General features: G+C 43.3%; 1 pseudogene; it reads right to left on the reverse strand.

Annotated features, from left to right (window-relative positions):
- Positions 1-11,063: 11,063 nt before the first annotated feature.
- On the reverse strand, positions 11,064-11,777 carry LOC115091502 (annotated as a pseudogene).
- Between the last annotated feature and the right edge of the window lie 14,577 nt (positions 11,778-26,354).

Genomic DNA, 26,354 nt, shown 5'->3' on the forward strand with positions numbered 1-26,354 from the left:
TTGGCCTTTCTGCAACATGGCCTTTCCAAGGGCTTCACTTACAATTCTCTGCAGGTCCAGGTGGCAGCTTTTGGTTGTCTCAGAGGCAAGCTCCGAGGGAGTTCATTGGCCTCATATCTGGATGTGGTTAGGTTTCTGAAGGGGGTCAAGCATCTGCATCTACTGGGGCATAGGATGTATCCGGCGTGGAGGCTGAACTTAGTCTTGCAGGTGCTTTGTGGACCTCCATTTGAGCCATTGAAGAAGGCATCATTGAAGGACCTCACTCTGAAGGTAGTTTTTCTGGTGGTGATATGTTCAGCTCAAAGAATTTTGGAGCTGCAGGCTTTATCCTGTAGGAAACCTTTTCTGAGAATCTCGGATGAGGGAGTGTTGTTGCGTACTGTTACCTCATTCCTTTCTAAGGTGGTTTCTTCCTTCCATCTGAATCATATGGTAGAACTTCCTGCTTTCCCGAAATGGTCCGTGGAATCATCGGAGTCCAGGGAGCTCCATCTCTTGGATGTTTGTTGGATACTGTTGCATTATTTAAAAGTCACCAACACTTTTTGGCGATTGGATCATTTGTTTGTGTTATTTGGAGGTGCAGAAAAGGGAAGAACTGTCAGGTTGTACATATTCAGAGCCATTAGAGGATGGCCTGGTTGTTTTGTTCTCCCTTGGACTGAAAGTGATTATGCTGAAGGAAGTGATTATCTCGGCCTATATTTACAAAGGAAGGAGAATTCTGGATGGATTGCATGCACACTCTACTAGCGCACAGGCAGCTTCTTGGGCTGAGTGTCAGTTGGTTTCGCTGCAGGAGATTTGTAGAGCGGCAATATGGTCGTCTTTACACACTTTTTCTTGTCATTACCAGTTGGATGTTCAGGCTCCAGGTGAAGCATCCTTTTGTGAAAATGTGTTGCGTGGGGGTCTTTTGCAGTGTAGGGTTGCTTTGGTACATCCCGCTTATCTGGACTGATTTGCAGTATGAAAAGGAAAGGAAAATTGGTTGTTACCTGCTAAGTTTTGTTCCTGAAGTACCATAGATCAGTCCAGAGACCCATCCTTATGTATTTTTTATTCAAGACCGTTGTGGCAAGTCTGTCTTGTGTCACACTTTCTGGGAAGAACTGTCAGGTTGTAGATATTCAGAACCATTAGAGGATGGCCTGGTTGTTTTGTTCTCCCTTGAACTGAAAGTGATTATGCTCTGTTCAGGGGTTTTCTATCGTTCAGATTAAGTATTTTCCCCTCATTTACACAATCGCAGGGGTGGTTGATCTCTAATCTGGCTTGGGAAGAGGTCAATACTGAGGGACTGCAGGTAGCATTCTCGGTTATGTAGCAGTGTCTCATGTCTTTGGTTCTATGCCTCCATCTTCTGGTAGGGATGCAAAACCCACTTGTCTGGATTGATCTGTAGTACTTCAGGAATGAAAATTAGCAGGTAATAACCAATTTTCCTTTTATGGACTTCTCCTCTAGGAATGTATCCAAATCTTTTTTAAACCCAGCTACACTAAATGCCCTAAATACATCATCTGGAAACAAATTCCAAAGCTTAATTGTGCATTGAGTGAAAAAGAATTTTCCCTGATTTGTTTTAAATATTCTACTTGCTAACTTCATGGAATGCCTCCTAGTTCTATTATCTGAAAGAGTAAATAACCGATCCACATTTACTTGTTCTAATCTCTCATGATTTTATAGACCTTTATCATATCCCCACCTCAGCCATCTCTTCTCCAAACTGAACAGCCCTAACCTCTTTAGCTTTTCCTCAGAGGGGAACTGTTACGTGCCCTTTATCTTTTTGATTGCCCTTCTCTGTACATTCTTCAGTGCAACTATATCTTTTTTGAGATGCGTCAACCAGAATTGCACACAGTAGAGCAATTGCCCACCATGGAGCAATACAGAGGATTTATGACATTTTTGTTTTATTTACCATTCCCTTCCTAATAATTCCTAACATTGTTTGCTTTTCTGACCACTGCAGCACATTGAGCCGATGATTTCGATGTATTGTCTACTCTGACACCTAAATCTTTTTCCTGGGTGGTAACTCCTAATATGGAACTTAATATCGTGTAACCTCAGCTTGGGTTATTTTTCCCTATATGCTTCACCTTACACAGGCTGCACCCTACAGTGGCTCGTTGCTGCGAACCCCTGTAGCTATAGCTTGTGTCAGAAACACCTGTTCTTTGGTGGCCATGGCGGGTGGGGAGTCGGGAGTGGTGTTAGTAGGATGGAGATAGCTAACAGGGTGCTGCTTATGTTGACAATACTATATGGGATGTCCACTTTCCTTTGCTGTAATCCCCCTGCCCCTGCGCCTCGGAATTCTCATTTCTGCACTCTAGCCACCAGTGTCTCCTTCCAGTGAAAGACTAGAGGGAAGCTTCTCTTTCACCTGTGGGTCACATAGTGTAGCTTGCATGTAAGGATCCAACTGGGCAAAAGGTTTCAGCCTATTTTCTAGGGGTGTGCACATGAAAAGTTTTCATTTAGTTTTGTTTTCCATTTTTTATGCTTCATTTCTTGTTTATTCCAAAACAAAATTTAAAAATAAAAATAAATAACAAAATAAAGCAAAAGTATCCCCCTCCTCCTGATTTTGTTGTAGAACATAATGGCGCTGGCCTTGGGTTGATCAACAACTATTGTGAAAAACCAGAGCAGCAGGGCAGTAGTGACTGAATATTGCTCCTGCCCCCAGAAGACCTGCGAAGGGGTAAGTGCTGAAATGGGGGAGGGATGGGAGGGTCTCTAAGAGCAAAGGGAGGTCCTTTGCTTAAGGTTTAGTGGGCAAGGAGAGGGACCAGGAACAGGACCTGAAGTTGTTTATTTATTTATTTGGATGCAGCAGTTAATTTTTAAAACAAAATTAATGAAATTTTGTTAGTTTCTTTTTATTCCATTTTGAAAATGAAAAGAAACAAAATAGGAAATCTCATTGATAATTTACTATTTCATTTCAAATGATATCACATTCCTGCTGTTTTCCAGTTGCAAGGAATCCATAAGCACCAATACCTCAAGTTTTAGTTCCTTTTCTTACTGGAGACCCTCTAATTTCTCTTCCAGGATACTCAATATAGCAAGGGTGACCAACTTCAATCCTCAAGAGCCACAAACAGGCCTGGGTTTCATGATAGCCAAAATGAATATGTATGACATATATTTGCATAATGGCAGCAGTACATGCAAATCCTGAAACCCAGACCTGTTTGGGCTTTGAGGATGGAGTTGATTACCCCTGCACTATAGGATGACCTTATTCAGGGTGACTTTTTTGAACTTAGATCTATCCTTAAAGGGTTTCACGACTTGTACCATCTGCATTATTTGAAAGCAGTCTTGATGCCACAAAGGGCAACCCACATCTTTCTTGATTTCCAGGGACAGCTCATGAAATCTGCTGCATCAGATAGGTAGAATTTCACTTGGTGCCTATATCCTGAATATGCCGGTGCAGAAGCACCCTCACTGCTTCCTGTTTTTCACAGAGCTGCTGCCCACCCTTCATGCTCCAGCAAAAATGCCCTGCTATTCTCCTGCACCTCTTCATCAGTTTCTTTTAGGACTAAGCTGCCATGTCCCTTGTCTCCCAGTCCCAAGGCATCCCTTCCTGCCAGGTGCAGCAAATGTTCAAATCATCAGCTTCTCTGATAGCCCCATCTTCCACTGCCTCTAAAAAAAAAACCAAAACAGGAACAGTCATCCTGTCTTTCCCTCCTAGTTGCCAGCCCTCCATCTTCCTCCTTATTGCCACTAAGATATGCACCAAATTATGACTGTCTTGTCCTGCGCCCAATCTCAAAGCAGGCCCCATATCCTCTGTTAACCCTAACTCTGGCTGTGGTGATTCATATAACTTCCCAGTCCATTGGAGAAAACATGGACTAAATTGCATCTTTTCCAGGCTCTTAAATAAAAAGGACCAGTGCACCAAAGCAAAAGCTTTCTCAGCGTCAATAGATAATAATATAGTGGGTACCTATTCCTTTCACACCCACCAAAGAAGGTTGACAATTTTACGAACATCGTCTGCTGCCAGTTGATTGGGAATAAAGCCAACTTGGTCATTATGGACCAAAATAAGCATGAAATTATTTAAACACATAGCTAATACTCTGACCAAAATCTTCAAATCTAAATTAATTAATGAAATTGGTCTATAGCAATGGTTCTCAACCTTTTTCCTATCGTGACACTCCTGACACGCTCACATCTGTGACACACTGCTCATTACAATTCACGGCAGAAAGAAAAAACAAGGGCCCAGTATTATTTTTATTGTTAATAATGACACAAGGAAAAGATATGTATTCTGTCTGAACAGAAATTGCGTAAATAGTAAACATCCCACACCAAAACAGCACCAATTTCCAGTACTCAAACAGTAAACACCTTACTTAAAAGGCAACACTGAAAATATTACACCAGGCCTTAAGACACCAATACACCTCCTATTAGGAAAACGGACTAAGCCAGGCTGCTATAGAGCCCTACACAGAAACTACACGCCAGCAGAATACCTCACCTCAATCACATGTGCTGACCCTCAGCTAACAAAGAATAAAGAGACCAAACCGCATACCAGAAGCATGAAGACAAAAACTGAACTGGAATCCGCAACAAGCTGGTTTGCTTGCTTAAAGGCTTCTACAGCTTCCAAAACAGCTTTCATATGATAGGAGATTCCCTTAAGCACAAACTATAAACCAAAGGGGAAAGTCCACCTGTAGCGAATATGTTCTTCCCGAAGAGATCGTGTCACGTCCCTCAGTTTGAAGTGCTTGCAAAGCGTAGAAGGCACACGATCATTGAAGATGGTGATGGTGTTATCCCTCCCGAAGCCATTCAGATTGCTTTCTCGTTGTTTCATAAATGAGGGTCTGTTGAGGAAAGCTATGCAGACATAGATTTATGTCTCTTGCCTGGTGGTCCGGTTTAGGGCAAAGAGCTCTGTGGGCTCTCTCAATTTTGACGGGCAGAGAGGAGCATTTTGGAGAGGAATGCCCCGCAGCACGTGAGATGAGTATAAAGGTGCAGATTTTTTCCACGACAGCTCCGGTATTGCTATGAGCTGCGTCTTCCGGTACTCCTCTGATCCATAAATTACACTGCCAAGAGTGGTTTTCTAAGTCCTCCAGTTTTTCTGCCAGGAACGCATATTTGGCTTGTGCTGATTGCTGTTGTGCCAGCAGAATATTGATAGTATCGGCATGACTGTCTACCTGTGTATCGAGCTCATCAACACTTGTACCGAGGGCCGCGATGCCTTCTCGCACCTCTGAAATAGAGGCCAAAAGATCTAGCTTGACCTGCTTCATATCAGCCCTGAGCGCCAAGAACCATTCCCGCATCTCTTCTCTAGAAGGTAAATCTCTTGATCTCGAACTTAACAGGACACGGAAGAGGCACCTTCAGTATCCAGCCCGCCTGAGTAATCTACGGCCTGCCCGCTCCCATCGGCAAGGATATCTGTGGCATGCTTGCTGACAGAGAATTGTTTTAAATTTGTCATGTTGCATTTCACACCATACAGGAGAATTGTATAACAGGTTAATTGAAATAATGTCGAAAAAATCACACTGTGAGTATTGAAAAGGGATAATATAAGCAGTCGGAGGGGAGGAGCTCTATGTTCAAGCATCCATCTTGGTCAGCCGCGTTATAGCGCCCTCTCCTTTTTTTTTTATAGGATCCTGCATTTTAGCCACATTCAGTAGGATGGAGCCAAGGCAGTTGGCTCTTTTGTAGATATTATGAGATCAATATTCAATGCCACTTATCAGGTTAACGTTATGACTTATCTGGTTAAGTGGAGCTGCTCGAATATTCAGCCGCTTTCAGCAGCCACCACGTAGTCGATAAACCGTTTATTGAGCTAAACAGTTAGCTTGGTAAGTGAGGGGTAGGATGAGGGTGTTCCAAGTTAGAGCTACTTATCTGGCTAACTCAGCCGGATAAGAGCCGATTTTCAGTCTGCAGGATAAGCTTAGGATTGCTATTCAGTTGTCCTAAAGTTAGCTGGAAAAGTTTACCTGGCTAACTTCAGAATAGTTGAATATATTTAGCAGCATGGCTGCACTGCTTAATATCTCAGCCAAATTAGCCGATCCAGCTAAATTAGGTAGCCAGATGGTGGCTGAATGTAGACCTCTATGTCATTTAGGGAAGACTTCTGCTAAAGATTAGGTCAAAGGACCATAGCTGATGAGTTTTCTCTTTTTTTTTTTTTGCTGGCGTAACCTCTCCCAGCACCACTATTCAGTTTTGGTTTTGGCCCTGGGTGCTCACCTAAGGGTGTGTCAGGATTTTAAGTATTTAGAAGACATCTGTAGTAGCTTGCTCTCCGTTAATGGCAGGTTGATGATATTGGAAGGAACACCAAGGTCTCAGAGAGGAAAATCTTTTTTTCTTGGAGGATTTCTTTTCATATTTTCCTATTCATTCAGCAAGCCATGACTGAGATTTTCTTTTCCTTTTCCCTTAAATTGCTTTGTGGTAAATAATGTCAGCATAAGCAGGAAATTACTGCTAATCTTTCATTAGCATTGGACACTAGAACAGTATGAACTAGATGTTGAACATTTTGGGGTAGGTTTTAAAAACTTGCACGTGTGCGCACACATGGACACGTTATAAAATCAGGGGTCAGCACGTGCATAGGGGTGCACATTTATGCAACCTGCGTGTGCCGTCACCCGCAGCCTTCCACAATTCCCTCTCAGTCTGCTCCAATTTAGGAGCGGCCTGGGAGGGAACTTCCCTACCCCCTATACTAACCTTCCTCTCCCTTCCCCTAACCTTTCTGCCCCCTAGCCCTAACCCCCCCCCATAGCTTTAACCTACCTTTTGCGCCTGCTGGCATGCGATTCCCTGGCACAGCAGCAAATGGCTGCTGTGCTGGGCACCTCTAGCCCCACCCTTACCCCAGACTGCCCTGTCCCGCTCCCGGACAGCCCCTTTCAGCAACCCCAGGACTTACACACATCCCGGGGGTTTACACGTGTGGCCGGGCCTTTGAAAATTGGCCCGGCGCTCGTAGGAGTTTTAAAATCCAGCCCTTTTTGAGTATGCTGAACAAGGAATCCCCAGTGGAATTATACTGGTAAATGTTTTAAGCAATCACATAGGGCTAGGGTGAACATACAGGGTTTCTAGTTGGTTAAAAAAAATTAAATGGGTACTTAACTGCACCTGAATACATATTGCCTTGAGCTATCAATGAAAAGGTGTGAGCTAAATACACTACAAATAATAAATTAGATATCACCCTTGTTGGTAGCTGAATATTTCCAGCTTCTGAGAAACCGTATGGACACGATTTTGAAACTTCTCACATTGATGCAACATCCACAGGTACTTTATACCTGCAAGCTTGGCACCAGTTCTCAAAGCGAAAATATGTGCCCATTTTCCCTATGAAAACTTCACTGGGGAAAAAGGACTCACAGTTACTTGCAACTGCTTTTTCCATAGAAAATAACACATCTAAGATTTTTATTTAGCTCACTCCTTTTCATTAGTAGCTCAAGGTGAGTTACATTCAGATACAATAAGACGGTAACTTGAAAACGAGCACGCTCGTGCCCATATACATACATATGTGGGTGCGAGCACAAATGTGCTTGAATTTTATATCGTGTGCACAAGCATTATAAAAAAAAACACCACATTTAGCATGTGTACGTGTGCCCCTAATTTTAAGCATTTACACATGGAAATATTTGCAGTTTTCTCTTAGGATTTCTGAGCTTTTAAATGTGCAAGTGAGCACATGCCCAGTTTTACCAATTAGTCCACCAGCTTGCCCAGTCTATCTGTAGGTCATCAAGATCCCTCTGGTTCTGTAGCCTGCACTGCCCTCAGTTTACCCAGACCCTTCACCCAGTCAGTATTTGGCTATAAAGAGTTTTATTCTGATTTACACCTGATAATTAGCAGACGTAAATATGTGCAGGTAACTGCCCTAAACACACTGGGGTAGATTTTCAAAGGGTTACGTGCGTAACCCCCGAAAACCTAGCCTAAACCCCCCCCTGCGCATGCCCTGGGACGCGCATAAGTCCCGGGGCTTTCCTGGGGGGCGTGCCGGGGGTGTGTCGCGGCCGGCATTTATTTATTTATAACTTTTTCTATAGCGAAGTTCAGGTAACAGAGTTACTTATCACTCCGGTTTACATTGCAACAGATATTAAACAGTGACAACAAGTGTCTTACAAAGAACAAGGGAAAGAACAACTTGGATAACATAACTAGGAACCGGGATGTTACCAACTATTAGAGCGAAACAAGCCCATGGAGCAGGAGATTAGCTGTTGGTGTCGATAGTTTGTGGATCGGGGGTGTGTCATCAGGGGTGTGTCGGGGCGAGTTGCGGCCGGCGCATCATCGGGGGCATGGCTGTGGCCTCTGGACCATGGTGCACCGGCAGCCGGCCCGGCAGGTGTAACTTTCGCGATAAAGGTAGGGGGGGGGGGAAATTAGTTAGGGCCGGGGGGGGGGGGCGGGTTAGATAGGGGAAAGAAGGGGAAGGTGGGGGGAGGCGGAGGGAACGGGCAGCGAGCGCAGGCCTCGGCGCGTGCAAGGTGCACAAATATGCACCCCCTTGCGCGCGATGACCCCAGATTTTATAAGATACGCGCGGCTACGCACGTATCTTATAAAATCCGGCGTACTTTTGTTTGCGCCTGGTGCGCGAACAAAAGTACGGCTCGCGCTTTTTTATAAAATGTACCCCACTGTGTTTGAAGGTTATAAAATTGTGATTTATGTGATTTTATAACCTGCCCCCCCTGGTACACTCTGACCGTCCCAAATCTCCTCTTTATTACATGAGCAAAATTATTTGTGCATCGGTACTTGTGCATGTATGTGTGATGTTTATAAAATAGCTCTAGAGTACAGCAGAGCTACTTGTACAGACATCTGCTATTTTGTGCAGGCTCAGCCTTTTAAAAATTCATCTTTAAGTATTTTTCTGGTTCTCAGAATGCCTGTAATCTATGTTTGCCCAAGAAGCATCAATGGGATTTGAATCCTGGTTTCTCTGGTTCTCAGCCCATTGCTCAAACCACTAGGCTACTCGTTCACTCCAACTTATGTGCAGTATTTTTCTCCACTGATGTAAACATTCATCCGGGGCCACCTCCTCTCTAAGTGGGTAAAAGTATGTGCATCATGGAACTGGGACGGTAATTTTAATATCGGTGCGCAGGCTTGTGGACAGCGACATGGCTTTACCGAATTGGCTGCATTAAATCCAGCAGTAATAAGGTAAGTGCGACTGTGTGAACTACCCACAGGCTTAAAAAATTTTTTTTGAAGTGGACTTTAACAAAATATACACGGACAAGTGCAAACAGACACACAGATCAAGTTTACCTAATCATTAAGAAGCCTAACAGCTTTTTAGGCTCCCAGACACGATAGCCACTAAATCCATGGCATCGTATGAAGGTAAACTTGCTTCAACAACGAGTTTCCTTGTATAACAGATTTTGTATTATATGCATTCTTTAACATATGCATGTATATGCTCGCATGGTATAAAATAGGCTGAACTCGCATACATGTGCACGCAGTTTTATATGGACACATGCATCTGCATGCAAATGCCACCTCTACAGCGTAAGTGGGGGAACTTTAATAGAAACGCAGCCTGACATATTTGCATATCTCCCAGTTTTGACATGCGTCGAGCTTTTAAAATTCACCTAAATGTGTGCAGTTTTAGCTGGGAAATGTTCAGACCGCCTTTTTATACGGATAAATATCTTTTGAAAATTTTCCTTCCCATGTTTTTTTTTTAATACATTGTCAAACTGCATTGAAGTGTTTTAATAGGGGAAGGCTATCAAGCAAAGGCTCAAAATGTCTAAAATAAAGAAAATCAATTTATGGGACTTAGCACCAGTTTTACAAAACTTTTTTCCATAGATACAGAATAGGAGAAAAACCTTTCTGAATCAAGCTCTTAGTAAAAGATTAGGGGGCTTGTGTTTGTACATAGTAATCTCTTAAATGGACTCTTGAGGGTCTTTCTTTTTTTTTTTTTTTTTCAATTCTTTATTTATTAATTTTCATATGATATACAGAAACAAATTCGTATTTAAATTATCAGTACTCCTAGGGCAATCATTAAGAATAGAAAAGAAAACATTTAGGAAACAAATTATACAATCATTTGTTCCTATCTTAATATCTCTATCATATCTAAATATTAAGCGGAATAGTGGGAGATCCAAGATTAATATTACGGGACATAACAAGCAATATTTAGAATATAAGTAATTAAGGAGACTTTATAGTACTACACTAGCTCGAGATGTTTTCAGGCGGCACTCCCTCCGTCTTATGACTGTCAAGAAACACACGCATTGGATCTGGTTCATAAAGCGAACATTATTCCATATTAGAATACATTTGCAAGGATATCTAATCATAACTCTAGCCCCCATCGACCTTGCTTCCTGGCGCATCTCTAACATTTTTTTCCTCCTGATTTGCGTCGCCTTGGTAATGTCCGGGAAGATCCAAATCCTTTGTCCATAGAACTCTTTCTCCCTGTTGAGGGTCTTTCTTAATCATAAAGTTATAATTGGTTGCTATTGGGTGGGTTCTAAGCCCCTCCCAGTGGAAATGGCTGAGTGAGTCATGTAGTAGTGGGGTTGCCAACTGGCTCCAGATTTTCAGGGTAGGTTGATCCAGTCCTGGTTTTATCCTATTGCATGCTAGGGCTTATTCTAATTTCCCTACTGCATTCCCTAAGAAAAGCAAGACTATAAATACCTCAAGGTTATTTATTTATTTAAAAACCTTTCTATACCGTCGTTCAGTAAATTAACCATCACAACGGTTCACATAAAGGCACCTATAGTAATAAAAATTAATCAGGATAGCTAAAACATTATAGACGTGCCAAAAATATGTGGTAACAGGATTCTTTCAATATAAAACTGCTAATTATTGATTTTATTAGGCTGAGGTTACTATTGCAGTTTATCAATAAAGAGAATAATCTTAAGTGTATTTAAAGGTGGGAAAGAAAAGCACACACATTAATCATCTTCAGAGTCACTGTCTTCTTTGCCGAGAGCCGAGCACCGCACTTTGCTCATCAGCTGGTCCTCAATTTGCTTCCTAGGGTTTTCCTCCAGCTCGGTCTTTATCGCACCGGACTCTGAAAGCTTCCACTCCAGTTCATCTTTAGTCCGATTCATGCCTCCAAACACTAGCAGTCCAATAAACTGTGCCCTGATATCACCATCAAAGTAGACAAAAACAGATGGTAGGTTCCTATCCGGGTAGTTGAGGATACAGGTTGTAGAAATAGCTTTGACAAATTTGACATCTTGAAATTTCCTTGCCAGTCCAGTGAAGGGCTGGTTTATTAGAGCGCAGAGAGGAATTCCCTGTTTGTATAGATGCAAAACCATCTATAGATCCTTTCCAGCTTTCATTACTTCTTGAATATAGTCCTGTCCTGATATCTCCAACACTTCTCCAAATTTATTCTTTAGTTGGGTTGTTTGCCACTGTGCTAGTCTTTGCTGTCTGTACATCGCTAAGGCTCGTTCATCTTCCTCATTAAAGTCGTCTTTATTCTCTTCAAGCTCCTCCAAGGTCATGTCCTTGTATGTTTTCACAATCGACTGCTGCTGCAGTATCTGCTCGTCATCCTCTTCTGCATCTTTCCCTTGTTCCTTTGGAGGAAGGATGCCCTTTTTTTGCAGGATGTCATTCCACTCCGTATCTGCATTGGGGTCCCGCATGGTGCCAAGCTAGGGACTACCTGGGACCCACTCACGCTGCAGCTAGCAAGGTGCCAGGATGGGGGGGGGGGGGGGCATAAAAAACAACCCACAAAAAATAGATATTAAGTAGCATGCTGAAGAACTACTCAACTGAAGACTATAAACCCAGAAAAAAAAGACAAAACCTGCTCAATGATTCTTCTATTTATATACAGGCCCATACAATAAAGCTGCTTGGAAAATGGGCACTCAGTGTTGAGCGCCTGCTTTCCTAACGAGCGCCCAGCCACCTCTCCTGGGCACGTGATAGAATATTTAAATAAGGGATTGCGCTAAAAAGGAGGTGCTAGGGACAAATGTGCACCCCTAGCTTCTCCTTGGCAGCAGGCGTCCAGGAGAGGTGGCTGAAGGGGTTAGGAAAAGGGATGCTCAATTTTACGAGTGTCTGTTTTCCTAACCTGGGTACAGCTAGGAGTTAGGAAAATGGATGCTCATTAATTGAGCGTTTTCCTAACCTGACCACCGGCACACTTTTTTTTTTTTTTTTTTAAACCTTTTGATTCCTCCAATTTAATATCACCACAATATTAAGTGGGAGGATGTACAGAAAAGCAGTATTTTCTACTTTTCTGTACACTTTTTTGGGCTGCTCAGAAATTAACACCTGCTCTGGGTAGGTATTAATTTCTGAGCGTAAAAATGTGTGAATTAGGAACACATTTTTAGGGGGATCTGGGGCGAATAGCTAATAGCCTCATCAACGTGCATTTGTATGTGATGAACACTATTAGTTTCGCGGGGAATTAGGCGTGCGTTTTGGATGCGCTAATCCCCTTATAGTATAAGGGGTTGTGGATGCGCATCTAAAATGCATGTCCAACTGCGGGTTAAAGAGTGCGCTCAGCTGAGCGCGCTGTATCGTGTCGGCCTGATAGCCTTGAGCTCAAAGTCCATCAAGGATGCTCTAAATTCCATGTCTGTTGCAAAAGCCTAGAGTTCCCCATTTATACAGTCTGAATCCTGGTTTGATTCCCAAGTTGGGTCTTCTGCTTCCTGGGTCAGCTGGGGCTGGTAATGGTGTGGAGGCAAGGCTCACAGCCCCTATGGAGTGGCAGCAAGATGGGGGAGTCATGGTCATCACTCAAGGGCGACCCCTAGTTGTTAGATTTGGGGGTCCATGATTGCAGGGTTCTGAAGGGAACTCTGGTGCATTGACCCCAGTGGAGGATCACACAAAGTATATGGGGAGGGTTGGGGGGGAGGGAGACTAGGCAATGCATATAAAAGGAGAAAAACTCCCCAGGTAGGTGTGAGTGAAGTCTCTTGTTGTCAGGATCCTAACCTTGGTTCTGACTTAGCTGGAGGCCCAAAACAAGCTGGAGGAAACTGCTGAGTCAAAAAAAAAGTGAAAACAACAAGCCTCCCTGCAACTTCAGAAATTCATAGAACAACATGAAACAAAATGTTTTTCCATGCACACCCCTAAGAAAGGCTGCCTGCAGTCCCTTACTTAATTTACTTTATTCATAAAAATAAGCTAAGGGAGCCATCTAGTGGAAATCAAGATAATTTCTTCAAAGGGAAAAAACACAGAAGGAACAAAATTGGTTAAAAAGCCTTTTCCTAATCACATTTAGTGCTAGTCTATTTGTGATGTTTTAATTTAAATATAAATTAAAAATTAAAGGCGGTGTTGATCCGTTATGTATACCTAATACCACAAAGTTATATCAGAGAGCAGAGGGAAAGGAATTTGTGGAACTGGGGAGGGGTGGGTCGCAAAGTGAAACTCCAGGTGGGATGACTCAGAACCAACATCAGGATATACTTCTTCACAGAGAGGATGGTGCATGTCTGGAATGCCCTCTTGGAAGAAGTGGTAAGGGTGAAAACAGTAAATGAATTCACAAGGGCTGGAAATGAAGAAAGGGATGCATGCACGTAACCTGCACGGAGCGGCAGTTATTACCAAAAGCAACTTGCTGGGCAAACTGGATGGACCATTTGGCCTTTATCTGCTGTCGATACTATGTTATAACACATTAGATGATGGCAGATAAAGGCCAAACTGAGCCACCAGTCTGCCCTGTTATCAGGTATAACAAAATAGTCATAAGAAAATGTTTTTCAAATTATTAAAGACAGAAAGAGTAGGGAAGTCAGTGCACAAACAGAGTACAGAAAGTGTAATGAACATAGAAACATAAGTATGACGGCAGAAAAGGACTGATGGGCCATCCAGTCTGCCCCGCAAGCTTCCCATGGTAGTTATCTGCCGCGCTGTGCAGGTTAGCCCCATGGATCAGACAGTTTTGCTTGACATGCTTTGCTTATGAACTTGGCCGTAGAAGCAGTCCTGTGTTATTTTTCCTTAATGTCTGAGCATCAGTACCCCAGACTGTAAAAACATCATGGCTCGTGTTGGTTGTCCCTGAATTCAAATTTCTCTTTCCTTTCAACCCCCACCCCCCCTTTTTCAAAGCAGAGAGCAATGTTGTAGTTGCATCAAAAGCATCAAGGCTTATTAGTTAAGGGTAGTAATCCCATGCTTCTATTAATGGAGGTAACCACTGCACAGTGCTGGTTACCCCCATGCTCATCAGTTCCACAGACCGTAAAAGTCGGGGGCCCTTGATGGTTGCTGTCTAAATTCAATTCCCCTTTTCCCCTGCCATTGAGGCAGAGAGCAATGTTGGAATTGCATCAAAAGTATCAAGGTTTATTTGGTTAAGGGTAATAACTAGGAGTGTGCATTCGTTCCCTACGAATTGGTAATCTGCAACGTAAAGGGCCATATTCATTGTATTCGTGGGGAAGCGAAACGTATTGCGATTCCCCACAAATACAACAAATCTTCGCTGAATTATTCGGACATCTAAAGGAGACAATTTAAACAAACCCTCCACCCTCCTAACCCCCTCAAGACTTAACAAAACTCCCTGGTGGTCCAGCGGGGGGTCCGGGAGCCATCTCCTGCACTCACACCCTTGGCTGCTGGTATTCAAATTGGTGCCGATAGCCTTTGACCTATTATGTCACAGGGGCTACCGGTGCCTTGGTCAGCCCCTGTCACATGGTAGGAGCAATGAATGGCCGGTGCCATATTGTGCTCCCACCATGTGACAGGGGCTGACCAATGGCACCGGTAGCCCCTGTGACATAATAAGGGCTGAGGGTATTGGTGCCATTTTGATTACTGGCAGCCGACAGCCCCAGTGCAGGAGATCGCTCCCGGACCTCCGCTGGACCATCAGGGACTTTTGGCAAGTCTTGGGAGACCCTCCTGACCCCCACAAGACTTGCCAAAAGTCCAGCGGGGGTCCAGGAGCAACCTCCTGCACTCGGGCCGTTGGCTGCCAGTATTCAAAATGGCGCCGATAGCCTTTCCCTTACTATGTCACAGGGGCTACCGGTGCCATTGGTCAGCCCCTGTCACATGGTAGGAGTACAAGATGGTGCCAGCCATCCATTGCTTCTACCATGCGACAGGGGCTGACCAATAGCACCGGTAGCCCCTGTGACATAGTAGGTCAAAGGCTATTGGCGCCATTTTGAATACCGGCAGCCGAGGGTGTGAGTGCAAGAGATGGCTCCCGGACCCCGCTGGACCACCAGGGAGTTTTGATAAGTCTTGGGGGGTCAGGAGGGTGGGGGGGTTGTAGTTAATTTTTTAGCTGGGAAACGAATAAGAATTAACATATAAACTTTTCGGGGGCCCCCCTTTCTGAATGCAACGTATCTGCCCCCCGACAAATACGAATCTCGAATGCAACGTATGGTATCCCTCTGCACATCCCTAGTAGTAACCACCACACCAGCAAATTACTCCCATGCAAGCTTTCTTCATTTCCTTTAGGACTTGGCCATGGAAGCAATCCTGTGCTTTTTCACTTATGTCTTCATAACAGTATCCCAGACCATGAAAGTCATGGCCCTCGGTTTTCATCTGAATCAATTTTCTTTTATCCCCCTGCCATTTAAGCAGGGAACAATGGTGCAGTTGCATTAAAAGCATCAAAGCATATTGGTTAAGGGTATTAATCTCCATGCCTTCTGCAAGTTACCCCCCCTGCACGCTAATCTCATTTCTGTCTTCTAGTCTTTTGAGATCCAAAGGGGCGGAATTTCAAAGGGTTACGCACATAACCCGAGAATCCACTCCTGTGCGCGCCAAGCCTATTTTGCATATGCCCAGCAATGCGCGCAAGCCCCGGGGCTTGAAAAAGGGGGCAGGGAGTGGGCGGGGCTGTCCAGGGGCGGGGTGGTGCCGGAGCCTCCAGGCATGGCAGCCATTTACCACTGTGCCCGGGATCGCGGGCTGGCCGTCGGTCGGTGCGTGTAACCTATGCCTGTCCGGAGGCAGGCGCAACTTATCAGATAAAGGTAAGGGGGGTTTTAGGTAGGGCTGGGGGGCGGGTTAGGTAGGGAAAGGGAGGGGAAGGTGGGGCGGAGAGAACGGAGGAAGGCTGTGCAGCTTGGCACATGCAAGGTGCACAAGTGTGCACCCCCTTGCGCGCACCGACCCCGGATTTTAGAACATGCGCGCGCAAGTTATAAAATCTGGCGTAGATTTGTGCGTGCCAGGTTGCATGCACAAATCTACACCCACACCTAAATCTTAAAATCTGGCCCACAGTGTTTATCCCATGCCCCTTTGAATTCTTTGACTGTTTTCTTCTTCACCACCTCCTATAGAAGGGCATTCCAGGCCTCCATCACCCTCTCCATGAAGAAATATTTCCTGACATTGGTTCTGAGTCATCCCCCCTGGAGTTTCATTTTGTGACCCCTGGTTTTATTATTTTCTTTCCAAAGGAAAAGGTTCTAAGTCCATACATAATTGAAACCTTTTAGGTATCTGAAGGTCTGTATCATATCTCCCCTGCATCTCCTCTCTTTCAAGGGTGTACATATTCAGATCCTTCAGCTTCTCCTCATAGGTCTTCCAATACAGACACCTCACCATTTTCGTCACCCTTCTCCTGTTTCTTTCCATTTTGAGATATGGGCTCCAGAGCTGAACACAATACTGTAGGTGAGACCTTACCAAGGACCTGTACAAGGGCATCATCTCCTTTTTCTTACTGGTTATTCCTCTCTCTAGGCAGCCCAGCATTCTTCTAGCTTTAGCCATCGCCTTGTCACATTGCTTTGCCATCTTCAGATCCCTAGACACTATCACCCCAAGATCCCTGTCTTGGTCCATGCACATCAATCTTTCACCTCCTATCACATACAGCTCTTTTGGATTAACACATCCCAGATGCACAACTCTGCTCTTCTTGACACTGAATCTCAGCTGCCAAATCTTCAACCACTCTTCCAGCTTTCTTAGCTTTTTTAAATCTCTGTTCATTCTCTCTGCTTCTTCAGGCATGTCCACTCTGTTGCAGATCTTAGAATCATCCGCAAATAGACATATGTTACCTTCTATCCCTTCTCCGATGTTGTTCAGAGCTGGTCCCAACACAGTTCCCTGTGGCACTCCACTTAACACGGCTTGATTTTTAGAGTGGGTTTCATTTATCATTACATGGTGTCTCCTGTCAGACAGTTTGCAATCCACACCACCACCTTGGTGCTCACTCTCAAGCTTCTAATTTTATTCACAATATGGACACGGTACCACAATCTGTAGCCTGTGTAACGCTAGTTGAAGCCCTTAATGCACTAGGTTATAAATTAATGTGTAAAGATCCCACCCACAAGCACGGGCATGCCCTGGATTTAATTTTATATAATAAATTATTAAGGGCGGATTCAGTTCCAATTATTACCCCGGTCCCATGGTCAGACCATTCTTTAATTCAAGCTTGTTTTCAGTATTCCATGGAATACGGAAAGAAACCAACTATAGTAGAGTCTTTTAAATGGCGACCAGCATTTAAGTCAGAAGAATTAAGTAAGGAACTTACTGGAAAATTAGCAAATATCGATCAATCATCAGCTCAAGTAGCTGTTGATTCATGGTTAAACATCACAGAGGAGATAGCGAATAGAATTAATCCAGTACGGATGAAGGCTTCCGTCAGAAATAGGAAGGGTAATCCATGGTACACTGATCAAATTAGGGATAAGAAAAAATCCCTTAGGAAAAAAGAAAAAATTTGGAGAAAGTTTAAAACGACAGAAGCATTAGCAAATTATCGCATTAGCAAATTATCGCATAACTTTATCACAATATAAAAAGTTAATTGAGACAACCAAAAAAGATTATTTTGGAAAAAATATTCACAAATATTCCAATAATTATAAGGAATTATTTAATCTAGTGGCCAAATCAACTAATGATTCAAAGCAAACAGGGGAAGATCTTAATGAAGATTGGTGTAATGAAATGGCAGGTTTCTTTAAAGAGAAAGTAGAAAAGTTACTAGCCAATTTTGATGACAATACACAACAGACAATAACTCTTGACACTAAAGAACTTCCCAAGTGGGACAGCTTTGACGATATCTCAGAAATGGAAACTGAATCCTTGCTGAAAGCTACGAATCCCGCAAGCCACCCATTAGACTCCATCGGTATAACAGATTTAAAATTAATCTCGGAGGTGGCAGTACCAATACTCACAAAAATTATTAATACATGTTTAAAAGAAGGAAATCTTCCACCCAATCTGAAATGTGCAATTGTGCATCCTATTCTTAAGAAGAAAAGCTTAGATCCATCTATATTGAACAATTATCACCCTGTCTCTAACCTTTCATTATTGGCAAAGATGGTAGAAAAAGAAGTTTTAAAACAATTAACATATCATCTGGAATCTAATGACATTTTATATCCATCACAATTTGGTTTTAGATGTCACTTTAACACAGAAACATTGCTTTTATCTCTTTCAGACACGGTTTTAAGAGGGATGGATCATGGGAAAGCGTATCTGCTCATTCTTTTAGATTTATCCACAGCCTTTGATACCGTTAATCATAAATTTTTAACTAGGAGACTAGCGGAAATAGGAATTGAGGGAACTGTTTTAGAATGGTTCGAATCTTTTTTAACGAACCGTTTTTTTTCAAGTTCAACTGAAAAATACACGTTCCAACAAAATTAACCTTAACACAGTAGTTCCACAGGGCTCCTCATTGTCAGCCGCTTTGTTTAATATTTACATGTTACCAGTCTCTAGGCTGCTGTCAGGGTTTGGATTGAAATATTTTTTATACGCGGATGATATTCAAATCTTGCTGCCAATAGAAACATCAGTAGAGGACACGTGCAAGCTCTTATCAGTATACATGAAGGCTATTAAACAGTTGCTTAGCCAGATGAGGCTTGTTCTTAATGCCGAAAAGACGGAGATTATCATGTTGGAAAGAAAGACCTCCCTAAGAGAAATAAAACAGAATCGCTTACACGACAATATCATCCTACAATTCTCAGAATTTATCAGGGACTTAGGAGTGATAATTGACCCAGAATTCACATTTAAAAGACATATCTCAACAAAGGTAAAAGAGGGATATGCAAAATTGCTAATGCTCAGAAGGCTGAAACCATTATTAGATACAAATGATTTCCGTACAGTCTTGCAGGCACTTGTGTTTGGAAGTTTAGATTATTGCAACTCACTTTTGTTAGGACTGCCAGCATCTACAATTCGTCCTTTGCAGGTACTACAGAATGTGGCAGCCAGAATCTTAACAGGGACTAGAAATAATGATCACATCACGCCAGTCTTGGCTAAATTACACTGGCTACCGATTGAATACCGAGTCAAATTCAAGGCTATGTGTATTTTGCATAAATTGATATTCGCTGACCAGGTAGATTGGTTAAATGCAGCAATAAAATTGCATGTTCCACAGAGAAACTTGTGTTCAGCAAATAAGGGTCTCTTAACTTTACCAAATGTCCAGTCGGCTCATCTGAACCAGGTGAGGGATAGAGAGCACTGTCTTTAGCAGGCCCAGGAATCTGGAATTCGCTTCCAGTAGCTTTGAGGTTAGAGCCAAACCTAAAAAAGTTTAAACGAGAGCTTAAGACCTGGTTTTTTAGTAAAGCTTATTCGAGTCAATCTTAAGCCATCCTAGATCGCCTGCAATGAATTTAAGGTACTAGATTTGTACTCACTTTTAGTTTTTATTTGAAAAGTTATTTTAGACAGTACTTACTTTTAGTTTCTTATTGCAAAAGTTATTTTAGACTGTAACAAAAATGCGTTTTAACTAATTTTAATTAGGATAGGATCTTTAATGTACTATCTGAAGGATTTTATGATTTGAATTGATGTTTGATTTTAGGTATGTTATAGTTTTAGTTAGGAAATTTTGTTATTTTATTATGTATTTTTTAGAAATTTACAATGTATTTTAGGTATTAAGATAATGTTATTTTAACCTGTTGTGAACCGTTTCGATGGACCCTGAGCGACGGTATACAAAAAAAAAAAAAAGCTAAATAAATAAATAAATAAATAAAATAAGGCTCTTATGCGGGAACATATCAAAAGCTTTGCTGAAATCCAAGCAGATCACATCAACACTCTTTTTCGATCCAATTCTCTAGTCACCCAATCAAAAAAATCAATCAGATTTGTCTGACAGGACCTTCCCCTGGTGAATCCATGCTGCCTCTGGTCCAGCAACCCACCATATTGTAGATAGTTTATTATCCTTTCCTTTCAGCATCATCTCCATTCATTTTCACACCACTGATATGAGGCTAAACAGCCTGTAGTTTCCAGCTTCCTCTCTGCTACTACTCTTGTGATGTGTGACCACCATCGCTCTTCTCCAATCCTTCTTTCCCACCTTTTGGATGTCTTTAACCAGATCTCTGTCCAGGAGAGGAAAGAAAAGCTATTTAGTGACCTGTTTATTCAAGAATTTGAAGACATAACAGAGAATTTTAAATTTTATCCTGCTTTTTACTGGGAGCCAGTGAAGTTGAGGCTTGATATGATCAATTTCTTCTGCACCTAATAACATTTTTGGGACATGTGATGTGGTGAGAGTGTACAGATGTGGTTCTGGGCTGCTCCAGGGCCCTACTCCCTATATCCACCTACATTGACCTCTTTGAACATGGCAAAATATCTGGAAAGTAGGTACCAGCAGTGCCGAACAAAGGTCCTAACGTTTAGTGAAGTTTTTGGGTGAGTTCATACTGCTAATGCCACAAAAATGATTAGGAAGGAAAGAAAAAAAAGCCAGCGGTGAGTAAAATGGTTGAGGCCATGAGCAACTCCCCATCACCGCGAGCTATTGCAGGGGAGCCAGAAGATTTAGCAGCTATGATTCTAACAGCGATGGATGAAAAATTAAATAAGCTACACTCCTGGTTTGATGAAATACAAACTGTGCTCTTGGATCACATGCGCCGTATCAACGAGGCAGAGAAGCAAATCATGGGGGGTGGAAGAGCACATGCAGATTTTAGAGTGGGAGCTGGCATTAGCTAAGGCAGAAATAGCAAAACACAAAACTCATTGCCTAGATGCCCGGAGAGGTGAGCAGGGGAGGCCCAGGCAAGGTAATTATTAAAGTGCTGATTTTTAGACATAAAGAAGATATTTTGCGCCAGTATAGACAGCTTCGATCTTTGGAATATGAGGGACAGAAAATTCTAATATTTTCAGACTAATGTGCATCAGTTTCCGCTTGGCTCAAATCCTTTGCAGCAATATGTACCCAGCTTGTACAACATAAAATTCGATTTGTACTACAATTTCCAGCCAAGTTAAAGGTGATATACAGAAATGCGGTACAACGTTTTGAGACAGCTGCAGAGGCACAGGCTTTCTTTCACCCCAAGCTGATAGAAACTGAAGTTCAGAACGCTGAAAGGAGATGAATAATCAAGTTGGCTGAAAGGGATGCTATATCTTTTTAAGATGGGTGCCATGATATCCAGAGACATATCTACTGACCTCGTTCTTGGGAAAGGAGAGCTTGAGAAGGAGGAAGTGATGGATGTGACTGAATGAAAGAAAAATTTGTGACTGATGACATTTGAGTGGATGCTGGGAGATTAGTTGGGATTCTGGACATAATACTCTGCTATTTTAGAGAGTGGGGCCCAAGCACATGGTAAACATGTGTTCTCTTTGCTCATGGTTGAGCAAGTGTTTCATGTTGTTTGTTTGTTGTTTGGTTGATTGGATGAGGGAGGAGGGTTTGAGAAGGGGTAGGGGGAAAGAGGGGAGGAAGGGAGCTGGGAGGGAGAGTAGGGGTGGGGTGGGTGTCACCAGGATGTGAAGCTGTATTTAAGAAACATCCCTTGGAATGAAGAACATCACTTGGAACATTACTTGGAAACAGGAACATGGCTTGAGACAAAGAACATAGCTTGAGGAACTAAGAGGTCTGTTGGCTGGACAAGTTCCATGAGACTGGAAATAGGAACAAGACTAGGAACTTGGAACTTTAAAAACAAAGAAGGACTCTGAGAACTTGACCCAGCAAAGATGGACTTGGAAGCAGGCCTTGTGCAATGAGGCACCCTACTCACCCTGTGGGCTGGTCACGGACCATGACAAAGGCATGTCTTTAGGACTTTGGACTTGTGCCATGAGGCTCCCTACACAGCCTGCCATGGTCTGGTTGAAGGCCACTTCACAGGCATCCTTGGAACTTGGAGACTTGGACGGATATATTGGAGACAAGAGACAGGACTCCGTAGACTTGGAAGACTTGGCCCCATGACTTGAGTAGTGGTGCAACCTACACAGCAAGCCATGGGTTGGTCATGATCTATACCAAATGCAGGATCTGGGAGCAGGACTCCGAAGATTCAGAAGACTTGGTCGAGATGAAGACTTGGACGAGTCGAAGACTCAGAAGATTTGAACGAGGTGAAGTCTTAGACAAGGTGAGACTCGGACGAGGCAAGAATTGGACGAGGAACCAATGAGAGACCAGGAACATGGAACAGGCAACATGAAGACCATCAAGAGAGGAGTGTGACCACAGAAGATCTTGAAGGATGAAGACACCATGGACGACCATGAAGATCCTTGCGAAGACCAGGAGAGAAGACTGAAGAGCCTTTTTATAGGACTGCCAGAGTGACTTGGCAACGATGTCATCAGGGAAGGCCATGAGGCTTTTCCTGCCGTAGGCCTTTTAAATTCAGAGTAGAGACACGTATGCATACCTAGGGAGAAGCCATGCTGAAGTGGAACATCGGCAGAGGCGAACCAGGCCAGGAAGTTGAAGACAGCGCCAGCGGCACCTAGCCACAAAAAAAAGGCAGTGTTGGCAGTGGCTCAAGCTGCACAAGACAGCATGGCACAGACTCGACTGGCGACAGCAGTACATGAGTGCAAAACTGGGCTGCACAGCATCGTGGGTAAGTGAGCCACTCTCAGACCTGACTACGAGTGGCAAATGCAACAGTATCACCTCCTCAAAACCCCCTCCTCAGGCCTCTTTTCTTCGGCCGAAGAGGAGATGAAGGTATATCCTTTATACCAGCAGAGGGAATCGAGGGTCCAAAGACAGGAGCTGGAGATTCCTTGATTTAGGATTAAAGCGAAGGAGTATTCAGTACAGAAGGCTTAGACGAGACACTTGGACAAGACAAAAGCTGAATGCTTAACTGAAGACATGGCAGAAGCTTGAACCAAACATAACTAGGGGTGCAGAATAACATAACATTCAGGAATATTGGTCCAATTCCTTAGGTTCTCATTGATTGTAATAAAAGAGTGGATCAAATTGAAATTATTGTTCTTTTGCTGCAATGACAATGGCAGGAGTCAATTAGAAGAAGAGTTATTCCTTTGAGCCTTCTGTGGCTACTAATGCTTGGAACCTTGATAGATGAATAAGCTAGATTGCAGAATTGCAAACAAGTTGACTCTTGAAATAGAGATGGCACTGGAGAAGAGACTATTTTATTGGGAGCTAAGTAATAGCTACTACTTAGATATTGCTTCAGCTGTGGCTACCGCCACAGGAAAGATGACTGATTTGCAGAACTTGGGAGCACAACAATAAGATTTGGCTGCTCTTGTAGCATGGAGATACTTCCAGGGACTGTTAAAGTTCTAACTGATTGTGGCCTGGAACTGTAGCGTATATATCATAAACAGATGATGCAGAACCCTGTTAAAATGTAATTTCCATACTTTACCAGTTTTGATGTAAACCGGCATGATGTCCACAACTAATGCCGGTATATAAAAATGTTTAAATAAATAAAATAAATAAATAAACTTGGGGCTTGAGGCTTGGAAATGAACTTAATTCTTGATTTTGGAATCCATAAATTTGAGCAGGCTTATAATCAAGAGAGGATCTTGGTTGCAGTTGAAGTTTAACAGGAGAATGATGGAAAGCTAAAAATAGCTTCTCTTTCATTTCTGTGACACTGATAGAATTAGTCTGAACAAGGGTCATTATTCTCAGGTTGCTGAAGAATGTTGTGTCAACCAGCAGCGGCTTAGCATAAACATCCCCTTGTTGCGACCGTCAGTCTGTGACGGCTTCGCCCTACCTACCTTACTCTTCTTGCGGCTCCTCCCACTCACCTAGGACTACTGGCTGCCGCGGCATCTGTCTGCAGACTTCTCCGGCGTCCCCGGTCTGGCTTTGGTGCTGCTTCCCGCCATGCTCCTCCAAGGTACCGTAGGGCGCGTGCGCACACACCGCCCTCATCTTTATTTCCTCATTGGCGCGAACCTCAGGGGCGTCCCCCTTAGATGACGTCACGCTGCCCGGATATTTAAGCCTACCACTTTTGCTAGCTAATCGAGTTAGCAACTCCCGGAATTCTACGGATGGTATTTGCTTTCCGTACCAAAGCTACTCTGCCACTCCAGTGTTATCTGGAACTCTTGCTGCTAACGGGGTACCCGCTCCTCGGGGGCCTCTTCTGCTTCTTTCAGGTGCTATCAGGAAACCGGTACTCGCTCCTCGAGGGCCCATGTTCCCTGAGTTGCTGCCTGCATCTACAACCCTTTCTACTTGGAAGACTTCACTAACAGTTTCCATCTGTGAGTACAACTACCATCTATTCCACAGTACTGCTTCCCTGGAACCAGGTACTCACTCCTCTAGGGCCTGCCCTCTGTTCCAGTGCCAGACCTCTCGTCTAGTGGAATCGCTGTGTGAGTACAATACCACTGAGTCTCCCTGCTCTAAGGGATCAGGTACTCACTCCTTGAGGGCCTGCTCTCCCTGTCTCGGAGCTTCTCCTATTCTACCTGGGACTCTGTGTTTCTCATTGTGTACTCATAACTCTCAGTCTCTTTCCACTACAGCACAACCAAGCAGAGGATTCACTGTTCCAGCATCCTGTGGGATACTCGCCCAGCCGGGTTCAACATCTACTACTCACTACTACCACCTCTGGTGGTTTTCAAAACTGTTTAAATAAAGATTCAATCTGTGTTTGTGTGTCCAGAGTCTAGCCTGACACCGTGGTCCCTCAAGGGACTGCCCCCCCCCCCCCCCCCCGTGAGCATGGTCAGTTGCCACAGTGTTCAAGGATCCTCCCAAACATCAATAACCATAACACCCTTTATTAGTTTTTACTTCTGTTTCCCATCAATTGTAGGGTGACTATGGATACTTACCTCCTTTCCAGTGGAGAAGTTTGAGCTAATCTTAATTCTTAATGGGATCTAACGATTCTGGAAGGACAGAGTTTTGCAACTAGATGTAGAATGTGAACTCTAGAGACCAGTCACCTTCTCGTAGTTTTTCCTTAAAATGACTGAGTCACTCTGGTGCAACTCAAATCAAAGTCTCAAGATCTCATAGTCAGTACTTGCTCTTTTGATGTTTTCTGGCAAAAGAAGAAATTCCAAAGTCTTTATTTTTAGCAGGCAAGGGCTCTTGACTAGTAGTAGACCATCTGACTAAGGAGACAATGGACCAAACAGATGGCATGGAATCTCAGATGGCATTTGAATACCATGCCAAAGGACAGCTATACTGTGAGGTGCAAACCCCCCCCCCCCCCCCAAAGGAAATCAAGAGGCAGGTGACAGAGGTGGAAAGACATCCTCTGTAGGCTCATTGGTAAGGGTACTAACCCAAAGGTCTTCTGAAGAGGAGTCAGAAATCGACGAAGAGGTCCCAATAACTTCATTAGCATATTTTATTTGAGCCATAAGCTGGAGAATGGTGGTAGAACATGGTAGCTTTAAAATAATCATGACAGATATTCTTTAGGGTTGGAGATAGCTCCTTCCACATCAGCTTCTTGATAATTGGTAATTACTATTCCAATTAAGGCGGCATCTCTATTCTAGGTCCTTTTGGTACAGGCAACAGGAAATATCCAGAGAAACTCTGTCATTGTATTCCATATCCTGAAGCTGGAAACTGGCAAGGCAAGGCTGATAACTTAGAACAAAATTGATGGCTTGCACAATGTAGGGCGAAAGACTGGAGTACTGCTGAAAGGTTGAAGCAAGCTAAAGACTTAAGAGATAACATAACTGAAGGCTTGGGACAGAATTGGTGACTTAGACCATGAGTGGAAGCTGATCCAAGGCTGTGAAAGCAGAAGCTGAAGCTGCAAGGAAAACTAAAAAACCTGGATCAACTGCAGAATGTGAGCAAGGATTGAATGCAGGCGTCTCTTGCAGGTCATAGACAGACAAGGTGGAGAAAGAACCAGAAGATTTGGGTGCACTGA

Source organism: Rhinatrema bivittatum, chromosome 5 (genome assembly GCF_901001135.1).
Source record: "Rhinatrema bivittatum chromosome 5, aRhiBiv1.1, whole genome shotgun sequence".
NCBI classification, from domain to species: domain Eukaryota; kingdom Metazoa; phylum Chordata; class Amphibia; order Gymnophiona; family Rhinatrematidae; genus Rhinatrema; species Rhinatrema bivittatum.